Below are 13889 nucleotides of genomic sequence, written 5' to 3'. Positions count from 1 at the left end.
ATCCCCGCTGATGTCTGTGAACATCGTATCATATTGGAAGAAAACGCTAAACCGGTACGCCAGAGGCAACATCGCCTTAATCCTAAATATTCCCTTATGGTGAAGGAAGAATTGGACAAGCTTCTTGCGGTGGGTTTCATTTACCCGGTACCGAATAGTGAGTGGGTTTCTCCAATTGTGATGGTGCCGAAAAAGAACGGAAAAATCCGAATTTGTCAAGATTTCCGAAAACTTAATGCAGCCACCAAGAAAGATTACTTTCCGTTACCATTCACGGATAGTATATTAGACGCCGTCGTCGGTCACGAATGCTATTCGTTTCTCGATGGTTTCTCCGGGTATAATCAAGTTCAAATTGCAAAAGAAGACCAGCTCAAGACAACCTTTACTACGGATTGGGGCACATTTGCTTATCGCGTGATGCCTTTCGGGTTATGTAACGCCCCAGCCACGTTCCAACGCGTGATGACTTAGGCTTTTCAAGATTATCTCCGACTGTTTATGGAGATCTTTTTAGATGACTTTTGTACATTCAGTACCAAACAAGATCATCTTCATTGTTTAGGCAAATGTTTGGCTCAGTGTGCCAAATTTGGAATATCGTTGAATTCGGAGAAGTGCCAATTTGGTGTTCCATCCGGAAAATTATTGGGCCATATTGTTTCCAGTCGTGGTATTGCTACAGATCCTGACAAAGTGCAGCATATCATGAACTTGCCCAGACCGGAGACAGTCTCCGGTGTTCGAGGGTTCGTTGGTCATGTCAGTTATTATCGACGATTTATAAGTTCGTTTGCGGTTATTTGTCAACCTTTAACGAACTTACTGAAGAAACCTCCGTTCGATGGTACTAGTCCCCTCTGGACCAAGGAGTGTACCGTAGCCTTCGAGGTCTTAAAGTCAAAATTGGTCTCTGCACCAATATTGGTGGCTCCTTGTTGGACAAAGCCATTTCATGTGTATGTTGATGCATCCAATGCTGCTATTGGCTCGGTGTTAAGCCAGAAGGATGATAAGGGATTCAATCATCCAATATATTATGCCAGTCGACAATTGGTGGCTGTCGAACGCAACTATACTACTACTGAACGAGAGGCGTTGGGTATGATATACTCGGTTAAAAAATTTCGGCACTATTTGCTTGGGTATCCGTTTGTATTTTATGTGGATCATGATGCCCTCAAATATCTGATTAATAAGCCTCAATTGAGTGGGCGCATTGCTCGCTGGGTCTTACTCCTCCAGGAGTTCAATTTTACGGTGGTTGTCAGACCTGGGAAGCAACATGCGAACGCAGATCATTTATCCCGGTTGTCTAATATTCTCGGCAACGAGCCTGTTCTCGATGATCTTTCTGACTTCGCATTATTTGTGGTGGATGTGATATCCCCCGAGTATAGCGAAATTATTCAGTTTCTGACCTTCCATACTTTTCCGCCGACTTTCACGGACAAGCTTAAGAAGCGCCTTATTCTGAAGAGTGCCCCATACACGATGATTCGTGATGCTTTGTATAAACAAGGACGCGATGGTCTTTTACGGCGCTGTATCTTTCCCAGTGAAGTACAGTCGATACTTACAGGTTGTCATTTGGATAGTTGTGGTGGTCATTTCGCGGGAGACAGCACTGCTCGCAAGGCTTTAATGGCCGGATATTGGTGGCCCACAATGTTTTCTGATGCCCACCAGTTCGTTCGCCGTTGTGATCCTTGTCAACGAATTGGTCGATGAAAAAGGTTGATGAAAAACTTTGACTTTAGTTGATGCATTTCTTAGATTCCTGGATGGCTCCCATGTGCATTCACTAATATCATATCCGCGCCAATGAACAAGATATTTCAGCTTATTTCGGCGCCGCCTTGAGTCTAATATCTCTTCCACCTCAAATTCTTCATTATTATCTACTTCTATAGGAGGCGGTGGCATTTGTCTTCTTCCTTGTATATCCACTGTCTTATATGGTTCAAGAAGAGACACGTGGAATACAGGATGGATCTCCATTGACTCCAGTAGATGTAACCGATATGCAACTGGGTTGATCTGTTCAGAAACAGAAAAGGGGCCAAGCCTACGATAGTCCAACTTGTCACAAGGTCGAGTAGTCTTGATATTGCGATGAAGTAGCCATACCTTATCACCCACGTTGATTTGTGGTTGCTCCTTACGATATAGATCTGCGTTTATCTTTTGTCGTTCTTGAGCTTCCTTCAATTGCGTCTTCATTATTGCATGTAACTCTAACAACCGATTTGCCATATCTTCTGCTGCAGGATTATCAACTTTTGAAAAATCAAAAGTATCAAGTCGTGGATGATAGCCATAATTGGCAAAGAAAGGTGTTTGTTGCGTGGAAGAATGTACCGTATTATTATAAGCAAACTCTGCCAATGGCAGAAAGGTTGTCCAATCATCTTGTTGGTAGTTGATAGTACACCTTAAATATTGCTCCAAGACTTGGTTTACGCGCTCTGTTTGTCCATCAGTTTGAGGATGGAAAGCCGAAGATAGCTTTATGTCCACTTTTAAAATCTTGAAAAGGGTCCTCCAAAATCTTGACACAAATTGAGTTCCCCTATCTGATATGATATCTTTAGGTAATCCATGATAGCGATAGATATTATCAATGAAAAGCTTAGCTGTTTCTTCACCTGTGATAGATTTTGTACATGGCACAAAATGTGCCATCTTGGTGAAACGATCTACTATCACAAATATAGAATCATAAGATCTTGAGCTTGGAAGATCTGTGATGAAATCCATAGAAACAGAAGACCATGGTTGTTCTGGTATAGGTAATGGCTGAAGAAGTCCGTAAGGTCGATGACGAGGAATTTTTGATCTTGAACAAATATCACAAGATTGTACAAAGTCTTTGACTGACTTCTACATTTGTGGCCACCAAAAATCTCTTGATATGAGTTCCAAAGTCTTATTATATCCAAAGTGCCCTGTTGCTGGAAAGTCATGACGTGCTTGAAGAACACGTAAACATGCTTCTCCTTCTGGAACATATAGGCGTCCTTCAAAATATAATAGATTATTCTTGAACTCGAACTTAGAAGGATCATGAGACTTGGAAGAATTATTCTCGATATCATAAACAAGAGGGTCTGAGGACATACTGGACTGGATTTGCTTGAGAAAAGTTAAATCAACAGTCAATGTTGATTTCATTGCTCGGAGATGAAATTGCTCCGGTTTCAAGAGGACCGTTCTTTGTTGCTCAAAAGCTACATCTCCTTCTTTTGGTGCAAAATAAGAACGTCTAGATAGGGCATCAGACAAACCTTGTTGTTTTCCTGGCCGATAAGTGATAATGAACTCGAATCTTGACAAAGACATACTCCAACGAGCTTGACGACGATTCAACACGCATGTTGACATGAAATACTCGAGGTTCTTGTGATCTGTATACACAGTGACTGGACTAGAAGCGCCTTCTAGATAATGACGCCATTCTTGAAAGGAATCCACGATCGCAAGAAGTTCTTTATCGTGGATCTCATAATTGATCTCGGCTGCTGAGAATTTTCTTGAATGAAAAGCTATCGGATGAAGTTTGTCATCTGTTCCCATTTGTGATAAAACTGCATCCAAGGCAAAATCTGATCCATCTATTTCCATAAAAAATGCCTTAGAAAAGTCAACACGATATAAGACTAGTGCAGAGACAAACGATGTCTTCAAGGCTTCAAATGCTGCTTCCGCTTCTTAATTCTATTGGAATTTATCTTTACTAGTCAAGCGTGTAAGTGGAGCTGCAACTCGTGAGAAATCTTTGATGAAGATCCGATAGTAATTGGCAAATCCCAAGAAACATTGGACATCTCTTACTGTCCTTGGAATCTTCCAATCCATGATTGTTTGGACTTTCTTAGAATCCATCATGAGACCATCATTTGAAATGATGTATCCTAAAAAATCAACTTGAGTAGTATGATATACACACTTTTCCATCTTGGCGTACAATTCTGCATCTCTAAGTTTTTGTAATACTTGACGAACATGTATTTCATGTTCTTCGACGTTCTTAGAATAGATCAGGATATCGTCTAGATAGCAGACGATAAAATTGTCTAAGAATTCATGAAATACATCATTCATGAGATGTTGAAAAGCAGCTGGTGCATTCGTGAGTCCAAAGGGCATGACATTATATTTGAAATGTCTATACTTCGTTCGAAACGCAGTCTTCCATTCATCTCCTTCTTTGATCCGTACTAGATTATATGCTCCTCTTAGATCTATTTTTGTATAGATCTTAGCTTGATTCAACTGGTCAAGGAGTCCTGATATCAAAGGTAATGGATACCTGTTCTTGATTGTGATCTTGTTGAGTCTTCGATAATCAACACACATTCGTAAAGATCCATCTTTTTTCTTTACGAATAGAATTGGAGCTCATGCTGGAGATTTTGAATGGCGTATGAAATTCTTTGCTAAATTCTCGTCAATATATGTCTTGAGTTCAGCCATCTCATCTTGCGATAAACTGTAAATTGGTCCAAATGGTGGCTGAGTTCCTTCCTTGAGGTTGATTGAACAATCATATGGACGATGCTCAGGAAGAATATCTGCATTTTTTTTCTCAAAAACGTCTTGATACTCCTGATATTGACTTGGAATGCCACTTGAAGTCTTTACGTTTTCAGAAACAGGTACAGCATAAATAGCAAAAGTTGATCCTTCTTTTGCTGCGTGTATAAATGCTTTTGCACCTATCAGTACGGGTTTTACTATATTAGACTTATAATTTTTTACTTGGTTGGTAGAACTATTAATAATACTTTGGGAAAAGTCAAGTTTACGTGAATTCCAATCTATTCAAGGGTTATATTTTTCTAGCCAGGGTAAACCTAAAATAACTGGATTGGACGGGGATTTAATTATGTTAAAAGCTATGTAGCTATCATGACTGTCTATTGTTACTTTTATAGGATGAGTTTCATGAGTGACATCTCCAGAAGACAAGGGACGACCATCTATGACTTCTACATGTACTGGTTTAGGTTTCTGTACAAAAGGTATTTTACGACTTTTAACAAATTGTTCATCTAAAAAACATGCTGAGGCTCTCGAATCTAATAAAACAGAGGCTTTGTAATTCTTAGGTCCTAAATATAAGTCTATTATAAAACAAGGAGAGGGTTTTGAGGAGAGGATAGGACCTTCATTAGGAATTGTACAAGGTTCCAGCTGCACGGTCCCTATTGTAGCTAGACGAATCCGTTTTCCGACATGTTGTCTTCTTTGACCGTCGTACCCCTCATTTTATAGTTGCGTCGTTTCTTTGGACAATGTTGAGCAATGTGCTTAGGTTCTCTGCAATATAAACATAATCCTTCTTAACGACGACGAATCTTTTCTTGCTCAGTTAGGGGTTTAAAACGTACCACGTCAATTTACATGTCTTCTACTTCCGAATGTACGTTTGGCAAAGATGTTGATGTTGCCATTGAGTAATAACATTGAGATTCCCGTGAATGATTCTCGGATCGAAATTCGAAAAGTCGATTATCACATTTTACCGCAAAATCGATTGCTTGACTCAAAGTTTGAGGATCAGGTAAGTTGAGCATCAATTTCTTTACTTCGTATTGCAATCCATAAAGAAATTGACTGATGAGTGCAGCATCATCTCACTTGATGTCAATTGCAAGTTGTCGAAATTGTGAAGCATACACTGTTACTGAGCGATTTCTTTGTCGCAGAATTCGGATCTTATTTGTTGCAACACGAGTTGCATCGTCTTCACCGTACATAGATCGAAAATCCGCCAAAAAAGCTTCCAAATTGTCCAATATTGAATTTCGTTGTTCAAGAAAAGACGAAAACCATAATAATGCAGAACCAGAAAGTAGAGTACCAATAAACCTGACTTGTGATCCTGGAGTTGGATAGCTTTGCGGTTGAAGTTCAATTGCCAATTGTACTTGATTGATGAACCCTCGAAACTTTGATCTCGTACCATCAAATTTCTCAGGTAAGGTAATTCTTGGTTCTCTAGTGCTTATAGGGTGTTGTACAATTGGAGAAGGAACGTGATTTGTTGTAGATGTTGAAGCAGCTCCGATCATCTCTATATCTCCACTTTCTGCTATTCTTGTTCTTTCCTGTGTTGGTGAATTGAGTTGATGCATCGCAAGCATTAACTCCCTCATTTGCTCTTGCATTTGTGCCATTGCACTCTTCATTTCAACAAGCTCTGCCATAATAACACTAAGAAGAAAAATTTGTTTGATATTGCTCAAGACAAAAGAAAAGAAAGACTCGATAACAAAGAAGATACTAAGAACAATATCAGTTTAGAAGTGGGTAATCCACAAACTTCTAATACGCTTATGTCTTGTCAAGAGAAAGGGGTAATCCACTCTTACTTAAGAAAAAACAAAGCTCTGATATTGTAAGTGTACTCTTGTCAATCTGTCAAGGACAAAGACTCGATGAGGGAAAATATACACAAAAAGGCTATCTCGATATAATAAGTCAAAATATAAATAAGTAGGTATATTAAAAGGAAACTGGAATGGCTATTGCCATAAGACAAGAAACTAAAGACTCTTGAACCTGGACTTGAAGCAAGAAAGGAGTTGACAAGAGTGAAGAAGCCTTCACTCTTGTCTCTATATATACTATCTAACTAGGGGCTACGTGGCGACGTTCTATAGGACCTCCAATATGTGTTGACTTTGTAGGACACATGCCTTGACTTACAAGGCAAGTTTTTCTACGTGTGGGCCATATAGTTAGCTTGATCTTCAAGCTAACAACATGTGTGGCACATGGCTAACTTGTTGACCACGTTTCTAATCCAAAAAGTCAATTAAAGACACCTATGAAGTCAAAGCAGCGTCTAGGAAGTTTCTAGGAAGCTTTTATATTAAATATTATAGAATTAACTTACTTTTATCTACTTTTACTTACTTCTACCTATTTCTATATGTAATTATTAGCTTACATGATTATGGCCGTGACAAAACAAAAGAATATATAACCTTTGATCTCATAGATTACTCTTATTAAGTGGCCTAAAAATCAATTAAAGCTTGCGAAAGCACCTCCACAAGTCAGTATTAATAAGATCCTAAATAAATGTGATGAGTACAAAGCAATAGACAACAACCAACTTCAAACAAAGTACCCAAAGATGGTTTATTTTTTCGACCTTGAAGAAGCACTTATTCTATGGATTTCCTAGCATCAATCTCAAAATAGGTTGTTGTCATCTTAGCTTATTAAGAAGCATGGTCAATACTTTACAAAGATGCTTATAATCTGTTAAGGCAAAATCAAATTTTTGAATAGTTGATTTGAAAATTTTCTTTCTTGCTACAAGCTGAAAGTTATCAAAATATATAGAAAGACATACTCAACTGATCAAGCTTGTATTGACGCAACAATGCTTTCTTTGCGCATTTACATTACAAGCTATAAATTCTACAATGTGTACAATATGAATGAAATGGGACTATTTTACACTATGGTTCTAGATTGAACTATCATTTAACAATAAATCACTAACTATAAGAAAGAAAATGCAAGAATCACTATTATATTCATAACAAATGCCAATGAAATCTACTAATTACCACATTTTGTTTTTATTAGCTATTTCTGCAAGCCTCTCTTGCTTTGATTGTTGTATAAGCAAATAATTAGATTTTTATTATTATTCCAATAAAAAAGTATAAATGACCATGATTTTTTTCAAGAATGGCTAAAAAAGCTCAATGAAGAAATGAGAAGGTCATATTAGCGAATACTTCTTATCATGGACTATGTACCATTGTATATTACAAATTACCAAATTTCTCCCAATATTGATATTTTTGTGCTTCTCTCAAATACCACTTCAAAGATCTAACTAATAGATGTTGAAATTATTGCACCATTCAAATAATACTATTGACGTTTCCATTTGTAGAATGCGTTGGACTAAGATGAATAAAATGAGTTCAACTTATACAAAATCAATTACCTAACGATAATATGTATTAAGGACATGAAACTTGAAGAAAAAAAAATTCTTAGTACACTCTTATGTCATTGAAAAGAACTAAAAAGTCACTCAAAGTTGATATAATATTCAACTATAATCGCTATTGCCAAAAACAAAAAGACTAGAAAATATTGAAACAAGACCAAAGACTAGAAAGGTATTGACAAGAGTAAAGAAGGCTTCACTTTTGCTTCTATATATATTCTTAACTAAGAGCTACATCGTGATGTTTTATAGGACCTCCAAAACATGTTGACTTTACAAGACATGTATCTTAACTTCCAAGACAAGTTTTTTTTATATATGCACCACATAGTTACCTTGTTCTGCAAGCTACCAACTTATGATTAACTTGTTGACTAAGTTTCTTACCTATCAATCAACTACAAATATATGTAAAGTCAAAGCAACATCTATGAAGCTTCTATAAAGATTTTCTATAAGGTATTATAAAATTAATCTACTTTTATTTATTTTTATCTACTTCTATGTAATCATATAGCTATTTATTAGAGTAGTTATGTATATTCGTGATATTATCCCCCTCAATGGACGAATTTCACAAAAAACAGTGTCGAGGTAGAGAGAGTTTGTCTCAAGAAAGTGCTTAGCTTCTCGTTGCCACTAAATGCTCAATTAAGACTAAGATATAAAAATACCAAGTTTATATATATATATATAATATTTTTTCTCTTAGGACAATTACATCAATACATAAGCCCAAGTACCAAAATAAAACATCCAAATGTATGATAAAGTATCTTAAAACCTTATAAATCCTTATGAGAAATATTTCTCAAACTTCAACAGCTCATATCTCAGGATCACACTATCCAAACAACTTAAAATTTTACATGAAGTACTAATATATTTTAAAAAACTATCACAAAAAAATTCAACTCCAAATTCATTATAGAACTTGAGATATCACCAAAATCCTAACAATAGCTTTAAATCCTAACTTACATACATCTGTGTGCTTATTTCTTCATATCTCACAAAATAAGTACTCATATACCATGAAACTTTAACCTATAGCTTCTTAACCTAATAACACACACTTCTAAAAACTTTGAGCCAAAAATCTGTCTAGAAACTCAAGATATGGCTCCAACTATTACTATCAACAAAATGACTCACTTACTGCCTTTGAACTACATGTGTTGTCTTCAATGCCCTATAACTCCTTCATCTAGACTTGGAATTCATCAAAAAATATATGTAAAGTGTAGCCAAGAAAGTTTTCTCTCCAATTCCAGTCGCCGATCTTTCATTGCTTTCTATATGCATATGTTATGCTTCAAAGAGTGACAGTAGGTATAAATTTGACACCTTAACTTTGAACATCTATAACTCCATTACAAAAATTCGAAATCATATAAAATTTTCACCCAAATTATACCCAAAATCTTGAACTTGCTGATCTTACCTCCAAAATTCAAATTTCTTTAAAAGTAAAACCCTAATTCCTAATAAGGCATTGGGTAGCTTCCTTGAAGCCTATTGGGCATGACATTCTACCAATAGGGATGAAGGTCCTCACCCCTTGCCTTCATCCAACCATACCTTGCTTTCATCCTTTTCAATAAGCGTCCTAATATTTTAGACTTTCATCTTTAAACTCCAACCTTCTCTTGAGCTTTGTACTAAATATCTAAATCTTACATAATATAAACACTATAATCAAAATAGATAAATCTCCAAATAAATTTTCTTATATCGATTCTCTTTAAATTTATTTACTAACTACTCTAATCTATATCAAGACTTATAAACATATTATATGTTTTAATTAATTTTTACATACTATAAGCAATTGTAGTATGACAATGGTCATCATGTGTTGATGAAATCTAAGATGCTGTAAATTATATTTTCCACATACTTTGATGTTTGTTTTCTTCAAAGATAGTTAATAGGTCCTCTTAGCTATTAATAGTATCATATACTAAGGCGAGAAGACCACCCTATTATTTAATTATTGTTGAGGTCGTCGTAACTTCTTTCAAATAAAACATTTGAAATACCTTCAAGAATTATTCTTACTTCTAATAAAATCATCAAACATCAAGAGTCTCTTCTAAGATTGTGATATCAAACATGTTATATCTCACCATTTATTCAAAGAAAGATATGTTGTTCTTGAGTGTCTTCATCTTCATTATGTCATCTTGAAGATTGTGAAAATTGTAATATCTCATCTAGTAAGTCAACAAATGAAAGCTCTTGAATTGAATCTGTTGGTTGTTGATTTTCCATCTCTTTAGTATCACAAATATACAAAAGCTATGAAGATGAATAAAAGATAGAGTGTTATCTTCCTTTGATCTTGTTTCTTTTATAATAAAGATTTGCTATTCTTTATCTTAATTTTATTAAATAAAGAATAACAAATCTTTATTATAATATAGCTCTAATAAATAATTTTTTAAATCATTTGCAACAAGATTATCAACTTTTGAAAGTCAAAAGTATCAAGTTGTAGATGACAACGATAATTGACTAAGAAAGATGTTTGTTGAATGCAAGAATGTACTAAATTATTGTATGCTAACTTTGCCAATGGTAAAAGAATTGTCCAATCATCTTGATGATAGTTGATGGTATACCTCAAGTATTGCTTCAAAACTTAATTCACCTATTTTGTTTGCCCATTAGTTTGAGGATGAAAAAGCCAAAGGCAGATTTAAATCCACCTTTAAAAGCTTGAAAAGGATTCTTAAAAATCTTGATATAAATCAAGTCCTCCTATCTGATATAATAACTTTAAGTAATCCATGATAGCAATAGATGTTGTTAAGAAAAAAAAAATTATCTATTTCTTTCTCTATGATAGATTTTATATATGATACAAAATATGCCATCTTGATAAAACAATCTACTACCACAAATATAAAATTATACAAACTTACGATTAGAAGATCTATAATAAAATCTATAGAAACTAAATATCATAATTTTTTTGAAATAGGTAATGGTTGAAAAAGTCCATAAGGTTGATGGTGAGGAATTTTAGATCTTGAATAAATGTCATATGATTGTACAAAGTCTTTGACTGCCTTTGACATTTGAGGCCACCAAAAATCTCTCAATATTAGCTTCAAAGTCTTGTTGTATCCAAAGTATTTGGGTGTTGAAAAGTCATGATAAAATTGAAGAACATATAATCATGCTCCACCTTGTGAAATATATAATTATCCTTTAAAATAGAATAGATTATTTTTAAATTCAAACTTTGAAATATCATGAAATTTAGAAGAATTATTCTTGATATCATAGACAAGAGGATTAGAAGACATACTTGATTGAATTTTTTCAATAAATATTGATTTTATTACTTCAAGGTGAAAATGCTCCGGTTTCAAAAAAATCATTCTTTATTGATCAAAAGATGTATTTCCTTCTTTTGATGCAAGTTAAAAATATCAAAAAAGGGCATATAACAAACCTTATTTTTCTTTGAATGAATAAGTAATCTTGAAATCAAATCTTAATAAAGACATGCTCCAACAAATTTGGCGACGATTTAAAATACGTGTTGATATGAAATACTTGAAGTTCTTATAATATATATACATTGTGACTAGATTTAAGGTGCCTTCTAAATAATGATGCCATTCTTGAAATGAATCCACAATTGCAAGGAGTTCTTTGTTAAGAATCTCATAATTAATCTTGGCTATTAAAAGTTTTTTAGAATGAAAAACTACTAGATGGAGTTTATAATCTCTTCCCATTTGTGATAATATTACATCATAGGCAAAATCTAATGCATCTATTTCCATAAAAGATTGCCTTAAAAAAGTCAATACAATATAAGATTAATCCAAAAGTGATTATTTTTTTTAAAGCATCAAATAATACTTCAGCTTTTTTACTCCACTCAAGTTTGTCTTTATAAGTCAAATATATAAATAGAGGTACAACTTGAAAAATATTCTTGATGAAGATCTGATAGTAATTGGCAAATACCAAAAAAAATTACACATCTTTTATTATTCTTAAAATCTTCCAAACCATGATAGTATGGATCTTCTTTGGATCCATCATTAGCCCTTTGTTGAAAATGATGTATCCGAAAAAGTCAACTTGAGTAGTGTGGAATACACACTTTTTTAACTTGACATATAATCCTACATCTCTAAGTTTTTTTAATATACAATAAATATGAGTTTATATTCTTATATATTCTTATAGTAGATTAAGTTGTCGTCCAAATTATAGGTAAAAAAATCATCAAAAAACTCATAAAATACATCATTTATTAGATATTAAAAAATAATTGGTACATTTATGAGTCTAAAAGGCATGACATTATATTCAAAATATCCATAATTGATTCAAAATGTAATTTTTCATTCATCTCATTGTTTAATACATACCAGATTAAATACTCTTTTTAGATCTATTTTTGTATAGATTTTTGTTTCATTCAATTAATCAAAAAGTCTTAAAATTAGAAGTAGAGGATATCTATTCTTGATGGTGATCTTGTTGAGTCTTTGATAGTCTATATACATCCACAGAGATCCATCTTTTTTCTTCACAAATAAAATAGGAGCCTCAACTAGAAATTTAGAATGACGTATGAAATTCTTAACTAAGTTCTCATCAATGTATTCCTTGAGTGCAAGCAACTCATTTTTGTAATAGGCTATAGATTGATCCAAATAGTGGTTGATCTCCTTCATGAAGTTCAATAGAATAATCATAAGAACAATGCTTTGAAAGAATATCTACATTCTTCTTTTCAAAAACGTCCTGAAAATCTTGATATTTGCTAGAATACCAATTCATGTCTTCTCACCATTAGAATTGAAGTGGCAAATAAAGCAAAAGATAATCCTTCTTTTGTAGCATGCATAAAATCACTGGCATGTATTAGTAAGGATTTGGATGTACTAGACTTATATATTTTTATTTGACTAATAGAATTTTGGATTAAAATATTAAAAAAATTAAGATTAAGAAAATTTCAATCTATTTGAGGATTACACTTTTTTAATCAAGATAATTCTAAAATATTTGGATCAGACAGAGATCTTATTACATTAAATATTATTATGCTATTATGATTTTTAATTGTTACATCTAGAAAAATAGTCTCATGCATAATATCTTTAAAAGATAACAAACAATCAACTATGACTTCTATATGTACATGTTTAATTTTTCTAAGTAACAATATTTCTTATTTTTTGATAAAAACTTCGTCTATAAAATAAGCTAAGGCTCTTGAATCTTACAAAGCTAAGACTTTATGATTTTTTGGTCCTAAATAATTTTCTATTATAAAATAAGGTGAGGAATTTGAAGAGAAAATAGAACCTTTGATAAAAATTATGCAAGATTTTTATTGCATAATCTCTATTGTAGCTAGAAAAACTCGTTTTCAGACATATTATGTTCTTTGGCAACCATTCTTCTTATTTTATGGTTACGTTGTTTCTTTAGACAATATTCAACAGTTTATTTAGCTTCTCTACAATATAAGCATAAGACCTCTTGATATTGTTGAGTCTTTTCTTGTTTATTCAGGAATTTAAAACATATCATATCAATTTGCACTGATGTTGGCCTTGATGAATGTATTTCTGAAAACTACGAAGCTACCATCATTATTTGACTTGTTCTACTACAGCCAAGTGTCAAGGACATGAATCTCGAAAAAAGAGAATCCTCAATACACTCTTCTATCACTGAAGAGAACTAGAAAGTCACTCAAAAGGTGATGTAATATTAACTAGAATGGCTATTGCCAGAAACAAGAAGTCTAGAAAGTCTCGAAATAAGACTAAGACTAAAAAGGCATTGATAAGAGTGAAAAAGGCTTCATTCTTGCCTCCATATATTTAACTAAGAGCCATATGGCAATGTCCTATAGGACCTC

This window comes from Physcomitrium patens, chromosome 21 (genome assembly GCF_059467195.1).
Source record: "Physcomitrium patens ecotype Gransden chromosome 21, ASM5946719v1, whole genome shotgun sequence".
Lineage (NCBI taxonomy): Eukaryota > Viridiplantae > Streptophyta > Bryopsida > Funariales > Funariaceae > Physcomitrium > Physcomitrium patens.
Note: the sequence above shows the minus strand (reverse complement) of the source record.